The following is a 26,785-nucleotide window of genomic DNA, read 5'->3' on the forward strand; positions in this document are numbered from 1 at the left end:
CGGAATTTCAAACTCGGTGACACGTGGCAGGTAATTTAGTATCGCATAATAATGGAGCAAAGGAGAAGCCGCATTTCTCCTCGTACCTCCGCAGTTGCGTTGTGGCGTAAAGACCCCCCGGTTACAATGAGACACGCTTTAATTAAAAGATTACGTTCCGCGTCTCAAGGTAATTTTGTCCCCACTAATTTTGATGCACGTAGTGCTAATTCCTTTCGTTCTTCATTAAGAAGCGACTATTTTTTCCCATTGTTGCAGTAAACAACAGACGGTTTATCTTTTTTCACCCGTTATTCATCCAACTTTAATGTCCACGATGAATCGCGCGTTCACACCGATCCGTTCGAACGATAATTATGATACTACCCTTGTGACGGATCTCGGAACGCCGCGCCCTCCCCTTCCCCTCTCTCCCAGGAAAAGCGTTTTACGCAGCGCGAACGCGTTAAAAAACTTTCCGGTCTGCCATGAAGATTGATGATCGAGCCCGCGGCCGACGGGCCCGAAGATTCGCTTGGCAAACTTTTTTTTTTCATTCCCTCCCTCTTTAATAGGTTACGTCACTCGGGGAAAACGAAAACGCCCTGGGCGTAGCACCCACGGCACAGTCGTTGGTCCCAACGACAAAAGAAACGGACGGACCACGCTGTGCGAAGGCTAGTGGCCTTCGGTGCTTACCGCGTTTTTTCGTCATTAACCGTCCCCGTTACCGAGAGGATAAGATCGTGAGTCGAGTTAGCCACGTAAATTGGCTTAAGGGATTTGCGTCTCGGTGCGCTTAATAGCGCGTGTCGTACTCGACGTTATGCCAACGGTCCGGAATCGCGTCCGGTTCGATATTGTATACACGCGTCGCTGCTAATCTTTGCCGATAAAGTCTCCTGAGCAGGAATCGACCGTAATCTCATGGTGAACTGACTTTTAATGTATTTAATGTGCGCGCCGTACGGCAAAACTTTACATCTTTATTATGCAGCGTTTACAATGGCAGTAGTAGTGAGGTTGTAAGCCGCAAACCATAAGAAATGACCAATTATATTCGATTATTCTTCTCACACTTAATTGATCAGTTTTTTTAGTAAGAACCTTACTACCGTTGCAGATGCTGCATTAGACAAAATGACAAAAAAGCGCGCTATAAATACGGGCCAGGATCTTTTAACGAAATACAATCCATTTTTTTTTAGTTTTTCATTTGTTCCTTGTCCGACAAAAATGCAAAGTTTTGTTGATGCGCACAATCCCTCTCTCTCTCTCTCTTTCTCTCTCTCTTTCACTCTCGCTCTCTCAGGTCGTCAAATCCTCTTTTAAAAAAGCTGAATAAGCGATTTTAGTTGACAGTTTTCCGCGATGCTGATTGGTTCTCTCGCTGTATTTACTTCGTGCTGCAAGTATAACTATTATTGCGATAGAATTTTGACAGCTGTCAAATTGTTGACAATGTTGATGACTTGAATTAATAACATAATAAATATGTAATATGTATTATCAGTGAGTTAAAAGTAATGAAAAATAAATGTTTTTATTGCCATTTCCTCGAGAAATATTATCATTATATATGAACAGTAAGTGACTTGTTCTATCTTAAAAACAGGTGATCATCAACTTCGTGAGAGATTGTCATCGCAGAGTTAGCAAATGATAATTTGTATAGATAATTATCTATACAATTATCGTTGCAATTTATTTTTAAAAAGTAAAAAATAAAAATTCGTGCATCTATAATAATGTCTAGTTTTATGGACATAACAAATGAAAGTCATAATCGCTCAGTTCTGTCCAAAGATATATATAAATGATTATGTTATTAAGACTAAATCGTTGCGCCCATAAGAAGCGGACTCGCAAATGCGTCATTTTATCGATCGGCCTGTTGGCACGGTGCGGGTAGAAGATTGAGATATTTATAAAGGCAATCCCTGTGGACGCAGCATGGGGAAGAGGATATAAGCCCTGGTGGATGAGGATTAAGGGTGCGTTTAAGGGCTGTTTACGGTTTTGCGGATGCCGCGATATCAGCCTGCGTGTATAAGCCGCGGTGCTGCGGAATTTCGAATCGTGGTTTATGGATAGCTTGAAATAGGAACGGAAGCCTAACGTGCGGTATAGAATAAACCTTCATTGCTGCTCTTGTAAATTACGTAAGTGGGATTGGTGTATCTATATGGTAATGTTAATTCGTAAGAAATATTAATGCAAAAGGTTCCTGAAAAGAGCGTTATAATTCAAAAAGCAAATCTTTCTAGAAGGTAACAATTTTTTATTGGTAAAATAGCAAATATTATTTAAGAATTATAATATAAATATGACAGTCATATTTTCAACAATAATAACTGAAATTATCTTAAGTAATATTTTTATTTATATATTTATATTGCTTGAATTTTTCAAATGTAAGGCTTTCAAATCAAAATTATGCGTCTCAAAAATAAAAGTTTTAATCTGGTAAATCTTATCTGTTACGATGCTGTTAAAGAGTTTTAAGCTTCTAATTTTATTTCTTCTTGAGAAATCGACATCGTTATTGTTACACGTACGCACACATATGCAAACACACACACACACACACACACACACACACACACACACACACACACACACTCTCTCTCTCTCTCTCTCTCTCTCTCTCTCTCTCTCTCTCTCTCTCTCTCTCTCTCTCTCTCTCTCTCTCTCTCTCTCTCTCTCTCTCTCTCTCTCTCTCTCTCTCTCTCTCTTTCTCTCTCTCTCTCTTTCAAGCGCGCGCGGGCATAATTTTAATATAAAATTCAAATAGATTTGAATATACCAACACAATTTATTGACATAGTGAAATTGTTACAGTTTTCATTATAAAATTCTTGAAATGGTCTAATATTTTTTTATATGACTACATTTAATATGAGAGAGTCATACTAAACTAATATTTATTTTGTCTACTATATACTTGTCACAAAATGGTTTGTTACGTTATTTTTTTTATTACAAGCTAGACCGCTATTCCGTAACCATTTACCGACAACTATCGATGTTGTTAAGTGTTTTTGCGCACGTATTTTGATATATGAAAAAATATGCGCAACGACATCGATAGTTGTCGGTAAGTGGTTACGGAATAGCGGTCCTAGAGACATATATCACAGTAATTCCTACGAAGTATTAAGTACACAATGCTGTCGAGTAGTATAAAAAGTATGTTTTAATATGCAATAATTATTTTAGAATTAAACAAACTTAAAATTAATGTTCCTTTAATTAATGTTTCTTTAACAACAATTTAATTAAAATTATTTCTAAATTAATTTATTAAAAAAATTGTAGAAATAAATAATTAATAGTAATAAAGAAAATATTATATTTTTATACACTATGCACGAAAATATATTGAAGCGATATATGAGAAACGCAATCTTATTAAATTTATTCTCTCTTAATGCCAAGTTAATTTCACTCTGCAAAGTTTCTTTCAAGAAATAAGTTTAACAAATATGCTAAACCGATATCAGGCGCATCCGAGTCTGTACCGTTGCAACCTGTCAACTGTCGTGTTAAACAACATATTACAAGGCAAACCTGTGACTAACTACAATCTCTCCTGAGGTTGACACGGCATCCTGCGCAACCCAACTTTCTCATAATTCGTGTTGACAGCAATCTATTTATCCGGTGACTGACGACTCTTCGAGTCTCTGCAATTTTCAAACCGCATTATTGATCGTAATTTGTAAACGCGAATCTAATCTCAAAATGAACGAACAACATAACAAAGATTAATATAACGCGTTGCACATGATATGAATATTATTGTATCAATAAAAAGTTATATATACTTTAGAAAAGGATTAAATTAAATGTTAAAGATCAATATTCTTCACTTTTCACTATTCTTTTTTTTTTCAGGTCTTTGAATTATATTTACAGGAGCGACCGTAGCTTCTAAGTAACTTTGAAATTGTAACCATTTTTATAAGTAGAACATACAATAATTGTACGCGATACGTTACTTTGATACACATGTCAAGAGTTCAAGAGTATTGTAGACCCTTTGACTCTTACAATACTGCTTAATGTTCAGCAGCTTAGTATTTATTCTCTCTATACCGGTAGCTTTCTCTGCTCGTCTAAAATCTCTCAAACATGTCATACTGTAATCTCCATTGGACACCTGTACACACAGCTCAGGGCTACGTGCATCCGCGTCTGCAAACGTGCACACCGATCCGTTAAGGCGCTACCGTACATGCAGATGCACCCGGGATATTTGCGTTGATACGCTCTGTCGCATGGGCTTTAATACTAGCAGCAGAGAGCGTGTTTCGAAAGGGAATGGGTCGTCGGGTTCTTGAGATTGAGTTAGGTTAAGGATGGGCTGGCATTCAGTGAACAGTATCCCGGCACGTGTCGGAAGACGCTTTGCAACTGTAAACACGATCATAATGATTTAAGCCGTTTGCTATTTCGTACATGTCCCCCCCTCCCTTTCTCACACATACACCCTCGCATACAGAGCATCCTTACTTTAATCTTTTCTTGTTTTGCTGCTTCATTTATTACAGTCGCCGTTAATCCACGAAGCTGCTGCACGTGTTTCTAGAATTCCCAACGCGATAATTGAAACATTTCTAGCCCGATTAAACAATGTTCTGCATTATCCGGATTGCGGTATTGTTATGTGAAGTATAGCAATACAAGTGATACCGCATGAGAGTGAAATTCTACATTATTACAGATAGTTCGCCGCAAATTTGTCGAAGCCCCGTTTTGAATTGTAAAGTAAGAGGAACCATTGAAATAAAAGTGGAGAAAGATTTAATGTACAATTTAGAAGAGGTAAAAGTTCGGAAAGTATAAACAGTACCAACGAAAACACGAAACTTTGTAAGACCGCTTACACCAATATATCCTTAGAATCCAGTAGAACAATAGCATTAAGAGTATCCGGCGGTTTCTCTATTCGAATATTTGAAAAGCGTCATTTTAATGAAGCAAAATATTCGACGGTTGATCGCAACGTTCATTTTTTTACTTTCACTTTTATCTTTTTTCTTTATATATTTTTTTTAAGACCGATTTATTGGTACGGCGCAATCCTGCGTATGTACTTTGCAAAATATTCTGCTGACTTTGCCGGCTATCGCGTGTCCTAGTCATGTGAATCACCCAAGGCTGATGGTCGAACGAAGGTGGTTCAGTGGACGAGCAACAGTCAGCACCAATCGACTTTGCAAAGTAAAACGCGTGCACCGAAGTGCGGAGCCACGTGCTGAACGTATTTCGATCTGACTGGTAAAGAAGGAAGAGAATAAGATGAGAGCGAAGGCGTCGCGACGACGGGCAACACAACCACACCCTACGGACCCGCTAGATCGATAGTCACAACTCTGCTAGAGCAGGCAGAGAGAGAGAGAGAGAGAGAGAGAGAGAGAGAGAGAGAGAGAGAGAGAGAGAGAGAGAGAGAGAGAGAGAGAGAGAGAGAGAGAGAGAGAGAGAGAGAGGAGGGAAGAAATGGAGAACGGTCGCTCGAGAGAAAAAGAGGGAAAGAAAGAGGGGTGAGAAAAATTGCCAAGAGATCTCACCGTGCTACCTCCGTTCCATTTCTTCCTTCTCTCATGCGCGCGTCTTTCCTTTCCTTCTTTCAAGTTCTCTTCTTCCCCGATCGGTTACCTGCCGCCTACGATCAATGACGCGCGAAGCTTTTCCGATGTTTTTTCGACGCATAATCCGACGCACGACTCCGCCGTCCCTCTCGATGATTTCGAGAGAACGAAATTTATGACATTCGACGCGCACGACCGTTAATGGATTCGCGATCGACGCGATGTTTATTGGCTTTATATCGAGCTGATAATCTTGCCTGTTGTTTTGTGAGCGGCGAACAATTTCCACCTTGGCGAGAACAATCGTTTCTCGGCAGCAATTTGCGTAATTGGAATTTATATAATTACATTGCAATAATGCGATTGCTTCTTCCCCCTCTGTGTACGCGGATTAAGTTATCATAAAATGTTACACCGAATTTCCTGCCTCGAGTATGCTTTCCAATTACGCAATGCGATTACGCTCTACCATAATAAGAACTTCCTCGTTCCACGCAAACAATTGTTTTCCGGGGTTTACCTTTTTTTTTTACATGCTACACGAAAACTTCCCTGACAACACAATCTCTAAAACGACTATCCGTTTATCTTTCTCCGCGTATCTCTTCCGCATATCTCGTCCTTCCTTATTCCTACATTAAAACATGTTTATATTATATATTCTTATACAGAAATTATGTCTCATAATTCACAATATTATAAAAGTCATAATGCGATAATTATTATCGCTATAATTATTTTCACTAAAGACGTAGTAATTAAAATTTTTTCGTCTTAGATAATTTGATCTTGATTTCTTTCGATTGCAATTTGGTCCATCAATAAAAAGTTGGACCAATGGCAATCGATTGTGATAAATTTTTTCCTACAGAATTAGAATCTGAAAACAAAACTAGTAAGTTGTCTCTAGTTTTTAAACAAAACAAAGCAAAGGTAAAAAAAACTTATTTTAAGTCATTTTTAAACACATTTTTTATAGAAAACCAACAAAAAGTCTTTCAACTTTCTAATTGGAATGAAATAAAAGCCTAAACTTTGGCCTTTTAAACTATTGAAATATTAGATGTCGTTAACTTGGCAATAATTTTTTATACAAACGCACATCGATTCCGCTACGTTTTTCTGACTGCGTACATTATTTTTTTCACAATTTAAGGAAAGATTTAAGCTTTCTTTTTATCCTAATTAGAAAATTGTAGAAGCTCCTGTTGTTTTCCTACAGACTTAAAAAATGATCAAAACTCGTTTTTTGCATTTTTAATCCCTGATTTATTTAAAAAATCAAAGTCAATTTAATATTTTCAAAGCCAGATTCGTGTTCAGCGCACTCAAATTAATAAAAAGTATTCATTCCCTTAAAAACAATTTGAAACTAATAATATTTTGCTGATCAGTGTAATTTTAATATTGTCAGTTTATATTTGTTAATTTATTAAAGATTACGCATCTGAAAAATTTAAGGTTCATCTAAAGTACAATATATGTCTTTATATACGTTAACTTTACCATGGCTTATCTTTGCATTTACATATTTATCTCTACACCACTCATCACACAGCGTTTCTACAATACAGTCTTGCAGCCTAATTGTTGCAAGAATGACAATTCATGCTCGAAACTTGTGCTCGGTTAGTCACGCTCGCCGAAACGACAGAGCGGAATAGCTCGGCGAAATGCAAATTAGAGATAGTTAAACTACGATTCCTCTGCTTGTGGGAGATTCGAGATGATAGCAAGCATCTTATTAGTACGACACGATTAGATCAAGCGCGAATATAGATGGATGAATGCGACAATTTAATATATCGACCACCAGTCCACCACACATACGAGTGTATTAATATACACTTGAAATAGAATGAAAGCTCAATGAAAAGAGCTTTCATAGCGGGACATCGTGACAGGCAAAAATAACACGCGTCTACCACATTGATGTGAATTTCGACGGTTAAATTTGTATCGATCATAATATTCATAAAAAGAAATTACGTAACCTATTACGCAAATTCAAATTAAATTCGAAAAAATTTGTATACATGACACTTTTATTGGAAATAACACGTTTCGATCATGTACATATTATACACACATCGCGTATATACAATATACCTTTTTACTTCGAAATGAATAAACGGCATTCCGATTTGTCCGTTGGAAAAGATTGCTTGGCCGAACGGTGCGAGTTAACAAATTGTTCTTCCGATGCCTCACAAGAACCATTTGCGAATATATTTCTGAAAACTCATTTACGTAAATGTTATACAGGCCCCCCGGTGTGAATACAAAATAGAAATTACGTGACGCAGCGTAAACAGTAACGACTCGGTTCACATGCGGGGCATGGCGACTCTCTAGTTTCTCAGCGATAAAATCCCATGGGGGAAACCTTCCGTAATAGAATATCACGCGAATAGTTGGAACGATCTCTTTAAAACTGAATAATATATCAACAACACTGAGAACTGTTTACGACTAGTATCTCACTTGTCTCCGAGGATTTTCCTATCGCCGAAGTTGCGCACGAATAAGCCGCGCGCTGTTCCAAAGTTTCGACAATATTAAATTTTAACAAAAGTAATTACTTCAATGTTTGAAGCTGTAATTTAATCTGCGCAAAAATAAACAACGATAAATCATACCGGAAAAGCGCACAGTCGGGCAATATTTAACATATAACAATGTCTATTAATCGTGTGTGTATCGTGCATAATAAGGATAATCTTCTGCGGTGTATAAAATGTAAATTCCTTTTGCGCTTAATATATCCAGCTGATAAAAATTTACAAGTTAAAACCGATTGAGTTAAGTTATTTGAAGAAAGTTAATTGAACGGTCCCAACGCAGCGAAATTCCTTAGAAAGATTATCCTGAAAATCCACTTTCCACGATCCTCTCGTCAATATATCGCAAATTGAAATTGATCGCCGAATCATAGCGCGTCATCCTGATCAATATTTTTGCACGTGTTCTATCTCAGAGCTGTAATTAAAGATACACACGTTCCTTCCGGACGTACGCGACGTTTCACGTACGCCCGGCGCGGCGTCCCATTGCTCCCACAAGCGGCGTAACTTCGCGGATATGTCCCCGGGGATAAATCCCCGATGTAGCCTGTGTTCTAACCCCACGTACCACCGCTCCGCTGCTGCACAGAAATGTGTTTATTTCGGCCCTTCCGCTGTTCCCCCCCCCCCCCGCGAAATCGCTTTTGTTTTCCGACTTGCGCGCAAACCGAAGGTGCACGTGTCACCGAATATCGGCCGCACATGACGCAACGCTCGTCGTAAGAAGCATGTGTTCGCGATCCTGCGGAACGATACCGCCCGCTTTATAGCTTTAGGTCAGCTCTCTGCTATATCGTAAAAACATCATTGAATTGCGATTTCCCCTGATTTCAGGACGAGCCACTCCAAGACGAGACGAATCTACGAAATAATGAGACTTGCAACAAAGAGATTCCAGAAGGTAAGTTTAATCAGTCTAACTTGATAGGTTCCGATCGGAATGTTTAATTCGGAAAAAAAAGTTTCATCCTATTTATCGCGACCGATTCAATTTGAAATCTGCAGCGACCAGTTGTCTGCTGTAAATTTTTCGCCGACCAAAGTTTCAATCATTTTTTTCGACATCACGGGCATCAGTTTGTCCGTTTGTTTGTTTTTTGTTTTGCTTAATTTAATTCACCAGCAACAGTTTGACTTTTAATGCTCGCAGCGCTGAATTAAAAAGTCGAAAACGCTTTGACAGCTTGCAACTGACAAAAGAGGATTAACCCATGGTGGCGAATACGACGTCGGGCGACGGCGACGGTGACGACGATGTGACAGCGTCGGCAACTTTTTCCCCGATATAAATATGTATACGGGGCAACCCCGACACAAGCTACACGCCGTAATCCGTGACACCGCTAATGAAGAAAGATTGATGACAGAAACGAAGGAAAAAAAAAGACGTCGTCGGCACAAAGGTTCGTTTCATTTTCATGGGGAGATCAGCGTTTCGTAACTCGCTAGCAATTTGCAGGCGTTTTGTCGTCGCGGCGACAACAACGGAAGCGATCTGTGCCGTTCCCTTCTCCCCTCCTTTCCCGGAGGGACTGGACCGGGATATCGCGATCTCCCGACGGGGTAAAACAGCGTAAGGGAAGGGTGAAAAGGGGCCAGGATGAGAATTAGGGGGCGCGCCCGGTCGACCAGCTGGAGGTAGGAAAAATCGAAGAAACGAAGGGTCAAATGCCACGTGATGGATAGCCCGCCATAGGAGGTCCAAGCGTATGAAATTGATCAGCCAGCCAGAATCATTCGATTCTACTTCCTCTATTCCCGTCCTTTTCCTTTGCCCTAATGTTGTCCAATCCTCCCGCCATCCTCCTCCTTTCCTCTCTCTCTCTCTCTCTCTCTCTCTCTCTCTCTCTCTCTCTCTCTCTCTTCGCTCGCGTTCGCGCTTGTCGAAACTCTCGCTCCTCTCCACCCTTTGTTTCTTTCGTACCATTCATTTTCCTTCCGCGTACGTACGACGTCGATAACTCTGATTCTCCCGAATCCGGAGGGCTACCACTGGCCTCGGCGGTAGTGTTTTATTTTCACGATCCCGACCAATGGCCGCGGTCCACGGCCGATTGCCGATGGCAATGCTCTCGAGGAAATTCATGTAGCATGTAAGAAAAATTACGATTCCTCCACTTTTCCGCCGAACCACCGGCTGGTTAACGAGGGAAAGAGAGAGAGAGGGAGAGAAAGATGCCGGCAAATATCGTGGCTTCTATATGGGTTTCTCTTTGAAAAAAAAAAGGAAACCAACTCGTTCTTTATGCAATCTGGTCTGAATCCACGGTTTGAGTCGCGCGCGCGCGAGAATAAATCTTACATTTTAATTCGAGAATACTCCTCGAGGAGACGATTTAAATCACGAATGGAATTCATACGAAATTTTCCGAGTAATTTCCCAGCACGGTTCAAAGGCCAGTCTCAAATACAGACTCGATTTATAAGTGCGAATAAACTTTCGCGAGATTATAACGCCGTCTGCCGATAATAATCTGGCGGTACCGAGTGAAATCAATTTCACGTTTTGAAGCGTCCGCGGCGGGCTTCTGTTCCAAGTTGTGGCAAATGCTCGAACGATCGCGGAAATGGGGACACCCTGTACACAACGAGGCGATAACAGTTCGCGAGAGTTATAGAGGGAGCGAAGTTAGTAAGCTCCGACCAGGGAACACAGAGGTTGATATATAAGATAGAGTTAAACAGACAAGAGAGAGAAGGGGGGGGGAGAGTGGAGTTGGTAAGGGGAAAAGAGAACACAATGACGAGTGAAACAAGAAAGGAGAGGTCTGGCTGAAAGCGTAGACGCAACGGGAAGACGAAGAAAGACGCAACGAGATCGCGAGTCGTCTGATAACAATAAATACCTATCAATGCCAGACAGAATTGCGTCAAAGTTGCCTTTCCTCGCGATTCGCTAATAAAGCAGGATCGATTCGAGAAGACACGTTCTCTTAAATATCCCTTTCGCACCTTGAAGCGAGTCTACGGAAACGTTCGTAATTTATGCGAAAAATATGTTCAGCAAGTAATAGATGGGATGTATAAGCTACCTCTATAGAATCCATAAGAACAAGTAGCGAAACCTGCGCTAGGCCCGACGCAAAGGATGCGGAAGGTAAAGAATCGACAGATAAAAGTGTTTTACGCTGTCGAAACGCAAAGTGCGATACATTCCTTAGAGGAAGGAAAAAAAGGGACAGGAAGCTTCGAAAGTTCGGCCAAGAAAGTTTGCAAAAGCACACTGCTGCCACCAAAACGACTTTCGTCCAGCACACAGCTTCGAATTTCATTTTGAAACGTTGAATCTTATTAAGAAGTAAAGTCGTTTCGGCGAAAGTTGGCGAATATTGTGGACGGGGTTTCCTTATAAATCCGTGGCTCAGCGCGATATTTCTCGTTGGCCCTGAAAGCCTGCCTCGAAAACTCCAATTTCGGATGGAAGTGATTACAAGGATATTGTCACCCGGAAAGCTCTTACGGGGCGAAGTACTTACGTTATTCCCTTGCTTAACTTAACGCTTTACGATTCGTAATAAGTGTGCTGCTTGTTCGCGACGACGCGGCGATTAATAATGATCAAACCGGGGGCAAACTTTATTGCCGCGCGTTTCTGTTCATCATGCTTTGTGCCCTCGACGAGACTTTTTTCATTACTCCCTGTATTCTCATTAAGTGCAACGTCCGTTCGAGGATTATACTGCAAGAAGCATCTCGCGCATAAAAATCGTTTATCGAGAAAACTTTTCAATGACCCATGAGAAATTTTATCGACAATCAGTGATACTTTGAATATTACTAATTAACGTTAATTTTTTTTTTTTCACCAATTTTAGCAAACTTAGTGATTTTAAAAATATCGTTATATCTACACGTTTAATGAATGAATCAAAAGTATTTAACGAGTGCACGTAAAATCGTACGAAGTCAGAAATGAAACATATAATATGATGCCCAGACAATACAGCGGTTTTAACCTTGTCACATCTCTTTTTTCGAACGAGACTGCCACACTAGGTCACCAACGCAATTTTCAATAAGCTGCGGTTTAAAAACTAAGTGTCCAAAATAATAAAAGAATAGAGGCCCATAAAGAGCAAATTAAGGTGTAAAAATTTAGTGGAATTTATTATTCTAATGCAAATTAATAATAATCTGTACGTTTCGATTTACTTAGTCTTCCTCAACGATAATCTTACATACATATAAAATAAATGAAGACATTACAAATGAATAAATTTAAAAAATTAAAAACACAAAGAACGAAACAGTTGAGTCATAAAACAATTACATCACAGTTTAACATATCAACGGATTACAAAAAAAAATTTAGTGATTATAGTCAGTTAAAATTGTGATAATTTTGTTGTTTAATTAGTAAAATAGAAGTTAAAAAGTGATGTTTAAATTTGTTATCTAAAGAAAAAGTAAAAAACTAAGTAAAAAATAAACAAAGACAAGAATAAGACTATTTATTCACTGTGAATGCAAGAGAATGAAATATTTAATTTTAGTTTATGCTTGACGTGTGTCTCGATCGATCCGCAATACTTAAAAGTTAAATCGAATCTGGCTGTAAAATTCGACCTGACCGGCTAACATTGTTTTTATATGTAGGCGCGTTACTTATACCTTCTTCTAACGGTGTGAGTTTTTATTGTTGTTCTTAAGTCTGTCTAAGATTGCAAAATAAGATTCATCTAGCAATTCGGTATCTTTGTTTAAATTGAGATCGTATGACTGCTCTTTGATGTGCAACATTTCTAAGATCAATCTTCTATAATAATTCGGTTCAAATTCCAAAATCCTCAAGTTATCCCAATCAAAGGTGTAATTAAATTTTAACATATGGTCAGAGATAACCGAAAGTTTTGAAACGTCCATTTTCATATTATTTTTGTGATCTTTTAATCTAGTTTTCAGTTTCTTTTTCGTTTGCCCAACGTACAAAGCATCGCAATTTTTACAGAATATCTTGTACAACGTTAATTGTTACTTTGATTTTGTTAGACTTGATCCTTGTGCACTTTAATGAATCTATTGAGATTATTGAAAATCTTATGTCCTATGGTGAATTTATTTTTATTTATTACAGGCTGCTATAGTTTCAGACATATTCTTGATATAAGGAATTACCATGAATTTTTTGTCTTTTTGCTCCTCAGTTTTTTTATTTATGTTAAGAGAGAGATTTCTCTCTCTCATATTGGAATTCAGTCTGGTGTTGAATACTTTCTTGAGTCTTATATTGATTTTGTTAAAAATTATTTCGAGAGGATATCCGTCGTCTAATAAGAGGTTTATAACAAGTCCTATGTTTTTTTTTTGTGGAATTTAGGATGTGACAGCAAAACTGCTCTGTCAACAAGCCCATAAATTATGCCGATCTTATGGCAGGTCGGATGATTGGAGAAATACGAAAAATATCTGCACGAGAAAGTGTTTTTGTGGTACCAGTATCAACAGAGTGCCGTTAAAAATTTGTATATAATGATAAATCCAAAAAGTTGAGACGACGGTTATTCTCAAGTTCTATAGTAAATTGCAATCTTTCAGGGTAATTATTGAATATCATTAATCTGGTTAGTAGGAGCTGCTAGAATAATATCATCGACATACTGTGCACAAAAAGACAAATCTACTGTAGGCTATTTAATGCGTATGATTCTAAATCTTGCATAACAATATAGCCAATGATGGAGGACAGTGAAGTGCCAAAGGTTTGCTTATAGATAACGTCGTTAAAAGTAAAAAAGGTAGACGATAAAATAAATTTCAGAGATGAAATCATCTCGTGGGATATTCGTTGACTTATTAATGTGTGACCACCCTCTTGCCGATGCTGTCAATAGTCAAATTCAATGGTACGTTTGTGAATAAAGACACTATGTCAAGTGAAATCAGCGAATGCGAAGTCAGAATTTTTTCCCCCGAAAGAGATCTATATAGATCAAACTATTGTTAACGTGACTAAAAGAGGGAGGAAGACTATCCGCAATTATTTTATGTAAAAAAGTCGCCAATGAATAAAGAGCAGTACCAACCGACGAGATTATAATTCTAAAAGGAACATTTTCTTTGTGGATTTAAAGTGTCCAAAATTTATAAAAATTTTTTTAAAATAAAGTTTAAACATAAAAAAAAATATTTCAATTATAAAAAATTAATATTTTAATTATTTTTATTTGAAAAAAATTGAAAACAAATATTTTTTTTAATCACATTTTGCTTGAAAAATTATAACTTCTTTAATTTTTAATATTTTAAACTAAAAATTGAAAATTATAATCTCGAGATATGTTACTTTAATAAAAAAATTAATTCTCAAATAAACCTTTTAAAAAGAGTATTTATTTCACATATTGAGAACATTTTTTAACTTAAAAATCAATCTTTCATAGAAAGAAATCTATTTTTTATTAAATATCGGTCGATGTCCTCGTCACCTAAGTCACAATGAGCCAATGTATTCTTTCAACGGCTGCCAGACAGACACTGACACTTCTCTCTTTCGGACAAGCGTCTCTATCTGTAGTAAATATCTGAAATTAATTTTAGATGGTATCACAAGTTTACATTTCCAAGTGTGCCAAAAGATAACTTACTAATAATAAATCATCAGTCCGGGTCATGATGACTCGATGTGACAGCCTAGGGTTAAAATTGTATTAAAAATGTACGTAGTAGATGTTCGGTATATATTTAAATCATCTAAATAGATTCTTAAACATTTTTAGAACATTTTAAAGACGTTCCGTATTACTTTTCTAGACATCTAAAAAATGTCCATTTTAAGTAATAAATGGGCCAAAATATGGACTTATTTCGATTTTAAAAAATTTAAAAAGAAGGTAAACGTGAAGTGCTTGTTTTTAATGCAAATTAAAGTTAATTGGTTAGCAATTTATTAATTGAACAAAATATACTAACAAATTAATAGAGTTATTCTTTAACTCTTACTGATCTTAAAGTTCTGTATCGTTTTAATGTCATTGTGTAGATATTAATTTGTTAATATATTTATAATTTGTTAATATATAATATATTTTATGCAATTAATAAATTACTAACAAACTAATTTCAAATTGCATTAAAGACAAATACTTCATCTACACCTTTTTTTTCTAAATTTTTTAAATGATCGAAATAAATCCAATTTATAATAACCATACGCAGGTGGCCAATAACTATAATTTCTCTAATAATTGCTAGATAATATGTTCTAATAATTATTTTCAAACATAATCGATATTTACTATAGTTCATGTATGTACGTATACTATTCGAAATGACAATATTGTGGATTATATCACATTTTTACTTTTGACTGCCTGCAAAGTTTTTTATGTGTTCATTAAAAATGCCATATCTTCAAATAAATTATGCTATCACAATTAATGTTAGACACATAACAAAGGTGTATAAATTATAATGTATAATTGTACCTTTATTACTTTTTTTTTTACAATCAATTTCTCTCACAATTTGGATAAGATAACCCCAAAAAACAATAATAATTAATAATGCATGTATCTACGTATATATTTAAATTTAAAAAAAAGAATTAAATTGCGCACCTAATATTTTAAATTTGATATATCATAGATATTCTTTTTAATACTCACAATTTTGAGTTAAAAGATGCTAAATTTTTATTAACATTTATTATTAAAAATGTTTAAAAATAAAATTAAACGTATAATAATATGTGGCAATACAAATATATAAATTATATATTTGTAAAATTATAAGTTTTTTATTATTTAATAATATAAATGTTAAGACATAAAAGATGTATGGCCAACTATCCTATAATACTATAGCCATCTTTAAGGCCCGGTTCCACAACTCACGGTTAAATTAACTGGCCGATTATTCCATTGGAATTGACCAATCGTATTTGTCGTTAAGCAAAATTAACAAATACGATTGGTCAATTCCAATGAAATAATCGGCCAGTTAATTTAACCGTGAGTTGTGGAACCGGGCCTAAAAGTTATAAAAGATGGCCAATGTTTATGTTTCAACATTTTGATAATATAAAATTTTTATTAAGTATTTTCTTTCTTATATCGATAGTGTTACATGCTTTAAGTAAAATAATATATCAAACGCTATTAAAAAATAATAGAAATAAAAATATTTTTTGCATTTAAAAAACTATGGTTATTATATCCGAGTTTATATCCTATACAATACATACTTTAAAAGCAATTTCTGATTGTTAAACAACTATATTAATAAATTAAACGACCATATTAATAAAACAAACGATTGAAAAAACTCATGTCATTATTGTTTTAATATTTCATTGTCAACTATAAGAATGTGCAATAAAAATTAAAGATTTTATTTTAAAAATTTCAGATAATTTTAATATGATCTTTATATTATTATTCAAGGTTAAGAGGCGCGTCTATCCTTTTTGTTTGCTTTCTATCTTGCTCTATTGAAACAACAGGCGGATGACACAGTTAAAGTTAGTGAACTCAGAGGATTTTGAATCTGATCTACGTCAATTCTTAAAAAAAAATGTTTTTCTCATACTATCATTTCTATTATTTTACATATCAAAAAGAATTAACAATTATTTTACACAAGAATTTTTTTCAAACATACATAAAATAAAAATCTTTAAAACGTCTAAATATATTTTCAACCAATAAGGTATGTTCCTAAAATATTTATGTTACGTCCATGGACATTTAAACGAAATAAAGACCAAAATAGAATCTCCACTGGATGTTGTATGCTGTGTGAGTGTATACTAAATGAAATAGAGAAAAGCAAGGTACAGAAAAAAATTTTAAGAATTTAAAAAATATTTATAAATACGAAATAAGCATGCAAAAATAAAGCGCTTTAAATTATATAAAAGATATACACTATTTGTATATCCTCTTTTATCTATCTAATTGTGTTATATGCATCAAATAAAAATGCAATTTTATCAATTATAATGTATAAACATATCTCTAAAAATATGAGTAATACATCCTCATTTTTTCAATCAAATTGAATATACTTCAAAAGTATTTAAAAATGAGATCTCTATAAAATTTTATGTGTTTCTGAGATAGGATCCTATTGGAATGTTTCTTTGTCCGATCACACACTCGCAATTCTCTGACATGTATTCGATTAAACACTCGATTTACGATGAGAGGTTTTCTGCGAGCTCACTTCTATATGCTCTCTACGCTGTACCAAAAGAGTTACAAATCGTCGGAAAATAACCTGCATGGTACAAAATCTTATAAAAAGCATGTGAAAAATATTTTTAAGCTAAAACTTAAACGAGGTAAAAGCTAGTAATTGTTTACGTTTGATCATAATGAACGCGACTAGTGATCTCCATTCTGCCGTGAGAAACCTAAAGATAAAAAGAAGACTGTTCTTTTGTATTTTTAACCAACCACTTCTAACAAAAGCTCGGAGTAGTTGTTATTGGCTCTCCAGGACACACCAGGAGTTTCTTAAACAAGAGCTCCGTTCCCTTTTCGTTCTTTATTATCCTTTCTTTCTATCCTCTTCATTCCCCTTATCGTATCCCTATCGAGCTCTATCTTCCACTTTCGCTCTCTCGATGATGGAGATTGAACGTAATTTATTTGCTATTTTCTCATCCCTTCGTTCTGCACGGCAGGAATTTAATTTTCTGAGCGCTATCTGCGCTCGTACGATGAATCTTTGTGCAAAACTCATAAGTTTGCCCTACGATATACAAAAACTACAACGTAAGAATCGCATAATAATATGTACAAAATAGAAATTGATCAGTTTAAATAAAATAGCAATATCCTATACGAGAAGTAATATAACAAAAATAAAATATCTAACAATATAAACATCTATTTTTAGTCTGTTTCAAGATATGTGTAAAATTGCTACTAAATGTTCAATAATCATTTCATTGTATAAAAAAGACATGTATATGTATACTTCTAAGATATTATAATTAATAATAAAAAAATTGCATGCTTACTAAAAGGTCAAATAAAGTATTTAAATATCGTATACGTTTGATCGCTTCCGTCTAAATAGAAAAAGTAGAGTTATATCGCATGATTTACGAAAGAGAGAGAGAGAGAGAGTGTGTGTGTGTGTGTGTATGTGTGTGTGTGTGTGTGTGTGTAAAAAAAAATAGATTAAACGAAATATAAAGGCATGATGCGCGCTAATAAAATCGCGGTTTGATGATTAAGGAATAACAAAAATGCTTGAAATTTTCTTTCCTTAAATACGCTGTAGATTGAGGAATAGGTAGAGGATAGATCTAGCGTTTATGGGGATTGCCTATAGCAGTAAAGCGTACGATTTGATAGGAACCAATACATTTGAGCTTATCACCTTATCGCCAATGGCTATACCGCGCTAGTAACACTCGGAGCGCAGGGGGAGTCAGCCATAAAATACAGAATGAACCCCCTGTCAGGTCGACCGGTATCACTTCACCTCCCCTCCCCTTCTTCTCCTCCCGCCCAAACTCATCCCTGGACATTTCGTTCCAACGGGCTCATCCCTCACGGTCTGTCTACGTCTATGCCGCGTCGCAATCGATTTTCAACGCGTATACGAATACGCGTATTACGAATACTTGTGCAAGTACAAAATTTTACACCTAATCAATAAACATGAAATGTCTCATCTCTGCCAAACTATATTTAATAAGATTTTTGTTATCGGTTTCCCGCCGAGTTGCTTATTTTGTGTAAAATTAATAAAGGTAGATAATATATTGAGTAATAAGATTTTCTTGAAGCAGTAAAAAAGAATAAAGAGCACCATTTTCGTGTTTAAATATTGATGCTCGTTTTAGACGAATTAGCTATCATGGAAATATTGATGCAGTAAACATTTTGGGTAAATTATTTAGGATGATTCATGCACACACATTTGCCCTATGTAACATAGTGATACCTTGAAATTGGAACGACCAATACTATTCCAAATGGCTTTGATCTAAAGGAAATGACATATCATGTGTCATCAGCCGCTCTGGTTTCAAGACGTTGATGTATCCAACTTCAATAAATTATTGTACAAGTATGTTTGTGTATTACCATTTGTATAATTTCACTTCATTTTATATCTATTTTATTAATTAATCATTTTAAATATCTTTCTTTCTATGTATTGGGAAATTCATATTAGCAAATATATAAATGACCAAAACATAAAATTGTGTATATCATCCGCATACAAAATTTTAGAAATTCCGCATAATTATTATCATAAAATTATATAATTTGCTTGCAATTATATGCGATGTACAAAGTAAATGTATCAGCCAATATTTAGGAATTTTTAAAAAAATGATAAAACAATGCTTCATTTAATACGTTTGAAAATTTCGAATTGCAATAACAAAGGCAGCACTTTCTTATTCCGCACGTGATTTTCACGCATTTGCACGTCGCAAACGCGTAACGTGGAAAATCCAGATATGATCAGGCATTTAACACGCGTTCCGATAAATGATGAAATGGGCAGCCACTATTCGCAATCAGCGACGGATGTAAATATTTAACGCGGTTATATACAGACGCGAATAAAATTCGCTTAATTTATTACCCGGCGGCTGACAAATTGTGAAACATTGATTATTGGTCGAGATATTCCCTCATAACTTCTTTCTCTTTTTGTCTATCCTTTCATTTGTACCGTGCGTCCGTAATCTTGAAGAGCGATTTCTGCAAAATACTCGCCTAAAGTACAAAAATGTGCTTCTGGCTGGAAGATGAATGATTGTACTGTTCTGTATTAAATCTAGCTGCTTGATATTCCACGCAAAAAATATGCGTCGGTAGACTCGATTTTTCTGATTAATTTCGTGAAACGACAATAATTTTGTTTTAGGTAGTAATTAATTACTTGATTGGACTGCAAATCTAATTTCTATGCTTGATTACAATTTATCAAATGATTTGCTAACAACCCATTTTTCAAATAAAAAGTCAACAAATTATATCTGCATTGTATAAATAAAGATCTTAATGTGATACTATATTAAAAAAGTCGATATACACGCGAGTAAAAAATTAATTAATAATATCAATTATAAAAAAGTAAATTAAATATTAATAATATTTATAATTCCAATAATAATATACACGTTAAATATTAATGATATGCATATTTAATAATTTCTTATTTGGTGTATGTTAATCATTGCATATGTAACTCGTGCGTTCTAATTTGTTTTAAAAATGTAATATGAGAAATTCATGCAATTCATTTAATTGCACAGTTGAAAACTATCGATGAAAAACTTGAATCTCAGAATATATAACAACCCCGGTGAATATATCTACAATAGAAAAACAGTAGAACAAATGTCAATACAGAAAAGAAAGATTTCTCGCGTTATTTCATCCACGAGCGCACATGGCTAGTCAATGGCTCACTTCAAAACCTTATTAACATATAACAAGAATGATAAAAATCATATGAAAGTAAAAATATAATTATGCAGGTCTTTAAAAAACATTAAATTTTCTTAAAATATGTATAATAATATTTAATGAAATATATATCAACCTTTTTATTTAACAATCTTATGTAATAAACAGACATTTCCATTTGCTTATTATGTTATAATGCTAATTTGCTGTTAGAATTTTTTTAGTTGCATTTGTTATTAGTCATGACGCTGTTAAAAATATTAATTAATTAATTAATTAATATTGTAATTTGAATAAGTCGTCAATGTTAGCTGATTATTAAAACATATATAATACCTAAATTAACTGAGCAGTGAAAATCGATATTACCTTAGCTATGAAAATTAACAATAGATGACAGATTGCATAAGCTCAGTCTTGAACGCAGAAACTCTGCGCAATCTCATTAGCCAACTTTGATCGTTTACAACTTGAATGTTATGATGTCGACATTTTCATTTGGGATTTTCAACTCAAATTAATCAACTAAAATACACTATTAAAATATTGTACGCAGGTAGAGATGTGGGACATCTTTTATTTCGAATAAAGTTTACACACCCGCACGCACACACGTACTTGCACCATTATTTTCAATAAAAGAGGCATTTTACATCTCACTACGGTGAAACAACCAACGCGGAGAAGATACCAAAAATATAAAAGATTGTTCGAAGTTGATTCTTCCAATTATTGTACTTTGTTTCTAGCCAAATTATCATAATTACTTTCGGGGCGACGCAAAAGTTACCTCGGAGGACATTATTCCGTACGTGCCGAGAATCTATGTTGTAAAATTTAGAAAACTTTGTATCCGTGGAACGCGAGTGAAGGTTGGCGCAGTACTCCTTTCGCATATGCTTTCCCAACTGTACTTCCGATTTTCCTTTTCCCCTAGCAAAAGGAAAACACCGACGTTCGGTCGTGCGACTTCATTGTCCGTGAAATTCGAATGCCAAAACCCGAAGGCGCGAGAGAATACCGCGCCCTTTTCACGGCTCTCTGCGCGAGAAAAAAATGACGCAGCCGGCTGGAGAGTAGCCGAAGTCTCTCATCGTCATCGATTGACAGAACGTTGAGTGTCTCCTGTGTTTACACGTCCCCGGGGGCAGTCGAGGTATCATGGACTATCCCCTTCTCTTCCCCGTAGACTCCCTCGCTTCGGTACGCTCACCCTCAGTCGTTTTCGTGCATATTGAGAATATAACACGTTTTCTCCTTTTTCTCCTCTACCCCGCCTCCAACGCAGGTGGCATCCAGTTTCGCAGCTGGTATCTCGAAGATATTGTTTTAAAGCAGAAATCTGTCCCCCGCGAGCTGTAAATTGAGAGGAGATCCCACGCTACGTAAGATGACTTCGTTCCCGGGCCCTCCCGTTCAGCTCTCGCGACGTGTTAAGGAAAAGTGAAACGGAACCCGAGTTTATGGAAAGTACCCACCGGATTTTCATCCATCCGACGTCGAGAATTTATTTATCGAGCCTCTCCTCCCTCGCTCCCCAGCGCCATCGAGCGTCTAAAAATGGAAAACTGCCCGATGCACTCAGGCAGGATTACGCGGACGCGATTATGCGGTCTCGGCAGCTTGTAACACGCACGAACCGGCGAGGATCAAGTCACGCGAGGAGCGTTCGCGAGACGAGGCGCGGAATAATCGACGGTTCCGTCCCAGGCGTGTCGTTCCCCCCCTCCCCCGCGGCCCTCCTCATTGTCATCGCATGTTGCTTCTCGCTGCGCTGCGGCTTTTCCGGAATGACCGCATTAGGTATCGCGTCTTGGACTGATAGTCCCTATAAACGGGGACTCACGTGGGATTCTCCCGGCTCTCGCGAACTCCCGTATTTTCGCGGCCGTGTCGCCGCGCGACACGTAGACGTCAGACGTCTCTTGTATTCCCCCGGAAAACCTGAGGGAAATCTCCCGCATCGCGGCGGCGACCCCATTTATCCTTCGACGACTTCCTCGCTCTCGTCCGACCGTCGAGGCCGCTCTCCACCACGACCAGAAGGAACCCCGCGCCCTGTTATCGCATACAACTCCGACTCCGTGATTTCGGAAAACGCCCTTATCACGCTGCGGCGTTTCAATGAGACCGACCTCCCCCAACCAAACTCAGTTTCGTTTCCAGTGTCGGGAAAATTGAATCTTTTTTTTTTTCACGGATGGTGACAATCTCGTCGATCAAGTTTTGTCGCGCATATAAAACGCGCTAACGTAATTTAGCAGAGCAGATGCGCTTGATTAGATACAGAATTCACGTTGCATTGTTTATTTCGTAGTTCGCACACATTGATGCAAACATTATCTGGATTTGAACGTGTAGCTGAAGATTTATTTAGTAGCGGATGCCCCATAAATATTCCCGCGTTCTGGAAACTGCGGCAGGGGTGAGGGGGGAGGAGGAGTGAAAGTAGTTATTCATCGCGCAGGATTCACCTCGCGGAAGGATAACACGAGCGGATTACAGAAATTTATGCGCACGTCGATCCCGGCGTTAGATTGCACGAACAGCAGTCAGATTTTGAGAAATATCCGTTGTAAGGAAGATCACGTACCTTCTTCTAGGCAAGAAAAGTCATAGGTAAGAAGAAAAGCCGATATTCAAGCCTGCCTCAGGACGAGTCGCGCTCCTTTATTTCGCCGTAATAGAGAATCAAGGACCTCCTCGATTATCCATTATTCTCAGAGGAGTCCGACCTTTGTCTCCGTGGAATAAAGTGACTTTGAAAAACTTCCGTCTGCCGTTCACGATTCTTCGCGCGCAACGTCCCTTAGAAAAGTAAGAGAAAAAGGAGAAAATCTCTTTTCGCTTCTACTCAACCGCTGCCGCGTAGCTTCTCAATTATCGCCTGGTGGGACACATATAAAACGTAAATTTTGAATCTCATAAATCGCTTACGCTATTAATTTTCGTACATTTTCAATTTGCCAAACCAAATTAATCACGCATCACAGATGTATTGCACCACAAATTTTCCAACGCGATATAGTATACGTACCAAAATTCATTTATTTCCTATTTCCCTAGCAACACAATTTGATTAAAATCTGGCAAATGAAATAAAACTCCAATACGACGATTAATTCGAACCACGGTGCGCTTTCATCGACGGCTATAGCTTCTGAAATAATGTTCAATATTTTGTAAAAGCGTATAATATGTGATAGATACCACACTTGCTTCGACACGCGTTTACCTCTAATAGAAATGTAGCAGCGAGAGAACGAGAAAGGGAATACCTGAGAGCGAACTGTCGCGCGTCGAACGGTACAAAAGGAAGAAATTGTCTTCTTGTGCAAGAGGACCTTTCCACAGCGCGGAGAATGAGCAGCCGAGGAGGAGATGAAAGAAAATGGAAAATAATGCGCAAACCATGCTGTCGTTGCTACCAGGGCAAAGAGAGAGACAGGACAAGAAAGGGGGAAACGGAAAATAAAAATACAGAACGATAAAGAAAGGGAGAGGATGGAAAGGCGTGTGGAGTCACGACTTTAGCTGAGACTTTTCGAGACTTTTCACGCGGGCGGCCATTAAAAACGCTCGCAAAACAACGCTTCGTTATAAACCTCGTGGAATGCTTCTCATCTTCCTCTTCCTGCTCTCACTTCCACATCTCCTCCCTCTTCCTTCCACATCGTTCCACTTTTTTCCTCGGCTTTCTTCTAAGTTGCAAGTGTAATAATAATAAATGACAAGAAGCGGCTTTTACGATACCACTAATAACTTTTTACTCATCATAGTGAGAAACCGTATAAAAGTATTCAAGATTTCCCAAAGTATAAAGACCAAGTTTATAGTTTCTTTTCAAGGATACATGTGTGCAGAAATAATACAAGTGCGAACAGTAAATTATTCTGGCAAATATTAAGTAATATTGTAGAAAGGCTATGTGTGCATAGTGGTAATCATAGAGTTAATGAATTAAGAAATAACGTTTATTCTTTTGCTCTTACGACGCAAGCATTGCGCAAATCAAATTGCCAACGCCGTGACAAATACAAAGATCAAGGAACCGGCGTGGTAAGTCCGATCACGTAGATTCATCTCGGTCATAAAACAAACCCGTGTTCCATCTCACCGTTTCCTACGGCCCACGTAGCTATCTAAGCAGGCAACGACGTGCCGCATGTGAAAATACACGAAAACGTACGTCTTGCAATGGCCGGATGAAGTAGATGACGATAGTACCTTTTTACGTGGCGCGGCAAAGTGCTCCTTCTTCAACTCGTCGTTTCCGGATTGAGAGTGCAACATTATTTGTTTAAGTGCAACGCGCGTGCATACCTATCGTTTACTGCTTGCAGCTGTCGTCGCAGCGGGGGGGGGGGGGAGGGTCACAAAGCAAATGTCGCGAATGAGAAATGCGAGGAGAGAAACGTGTAGGCGCTCTGCAGCGAGCGACTAGGGCGAGCGTTTGGCAGAGACAGGCTGAAAAACTGGCATTCACCTCACTTTGTGTGCACGGTCGCGATGTTATCGTGTAACGAAACGCGCTCCGACGGCCGTTCATATCTGTTCATAATACGCCTGGATGCAGACACCGACCGAGTTAATTTTGCGCGGACGCTTTTGTTCGCTATTCCTGCATAATGCCGCGCTGTAGGCTGTACATTATGAGGTAGCTTTGACACAACGATAATAGAGCGCAAATAAAACAGAGATATTTCATGCGAAATTGTAGAAAGAAAGCTTTTACAAAGTCCTTGTATTAGCATCGAGTAATTGTTTTATCTGTGTAACACGTAAATATACTTTTTTTTTTGCTAGTAAAATGCAAATGAATTTTATGCATAAATTCTATTATGGAATTATAATAATCTAGTGCAATTTTAAATTTCGCAAACAGACAATTATTCGTAGTAATGGGGTTATCCAAAGAAATATTTTTTTCGTCGCGTTTTTTTTTCAAGGCAGTAATACCACAAAGATTCGATCGATGTTTCCCTGTGAGATACAGACTATGAAGAATGACTACCATTAATCGAAGAAAAAGGTGGTAGTCTCCGAGCTTAACGTATCTGCGAGAATAGGCGATAGGACAAGAGTGAAATATGAATATCACGGTCACGAGGGTAGAAGAATTCTGGATTTCTTACACATACAAAAGAATTTATTTAACAGTCACATCTTGTGAAATGATCTGATTTCATCCGTGTGTGTAACTTTTTCTTACTTTTTTTCCTTTCGATAAAGATTTGCCAAGCGATTGCATATAAATACATAATGCGACTGAAATTTGTCGACCATAAATAATAAAGGATGTCACGTAGAGAAAAGAGAGAAGGAGAAGTGGATAAGATAGCAAATTGCTAATTTCTCTAAACTGATAACAAACGACGAGTCGATGTTGACCTCATTAAAGGTAACTTTAGTTAATAGTAAAGTATCTGTTGTCGTTTGATTTCAATCTGTGCACAAAAGTAGATAATACAATAAGAAAGGTGTATTAGATGCATATATAATTTTTTTATATTTGTCCAAAAAGAATGACCTAATTATAGTAAATTTATAAAATTAAAATAAAATTTATTATTCTTTTATAAAATCACAATTTAATTTATAGACACATAAATAACATATATAATAACGTTTTTATACTAAAAAAAATGCTACAATTATTACAACAATATTTTCTATGATTAGAAAAGAAATGTATGTGATTTCAAGTTACATTAATATTATATTAAAAGTAGCATTTGAAATACGCCCATCTGTACAATTATCACAATCATACTTCTTACGATAAATACATTTTGTAAGAGTGCTCTTATATATGGTTGCTTCAATCGAAAGATTATTGTCATAGATGCAATGTAATTTGCACAACAAATAGTACGATTGAGGGATCCATAAAGGATAGTTGTACAGTACGGCAATTTTTGAGAGTTCAGTCCCATTGCGTCTTTTGTTTTCTGTTGCAGTTTGCACATCCAACGATCTAATTTCGTGAATTTTTATGAAACTTTTTTATAAAATGCGTGTGTTGTGCCAAATGTTACTGTTTATGATATGAATACGGTTTGTGAACTTTATCTTAAAAGCATTGGATTCGAAGATTTTATTCCTATTTAACGATAAGTAAAATGTCAAAATATAATACGTTTTTATAGGTTACAGTTTATGTCGTAGATAGCAACATGTTTGCAGTATCCCAGCAAATCAAAAATATTCGTCAAAAGCTTTGTAGACGCTTTATTAACATAAACTCATGTTCTGCCGGCAGAGT

General features: G+C 36.7%; 1 long non-coding RNA gene across 1 annotated transcript in view; it reads left to right on the plus strand.

Annotated features, from left to right (window-relative positions):
- LOC118647832 overlaps positions 1-13,540 on the plus strand; it is a 114,143-nt gene extending 100,603 nt beyond the window's left edge. The window contains exon 2 of the long non-coding RNA XR_004964967.1: positions 8,972-13,540. This is a non-coding gene — a long non-coding RNA (uncharacterized LOC118647832). The remainder of the gene's footprint in view (positions 1-8,971) is intronic.
- Positions 13,541-26,785: the final 13,245 nt, after the last annotated feature.

The sequence above is a fragment of the Monomorium pharaonis genome, chromosome 11 (genome assembly GCF_013373865.1).
Source record: "Monomorium pharaonis isolate MP-MQ-018 chromosome 11, ASM1337386v2, whole genome shotgun sequence".
NCBI lineage: Eukaryota > Metazoa > Arthropoda > Insecta > Hymenoptera > Formicidae > Monomorium > Monomorium pharaonis.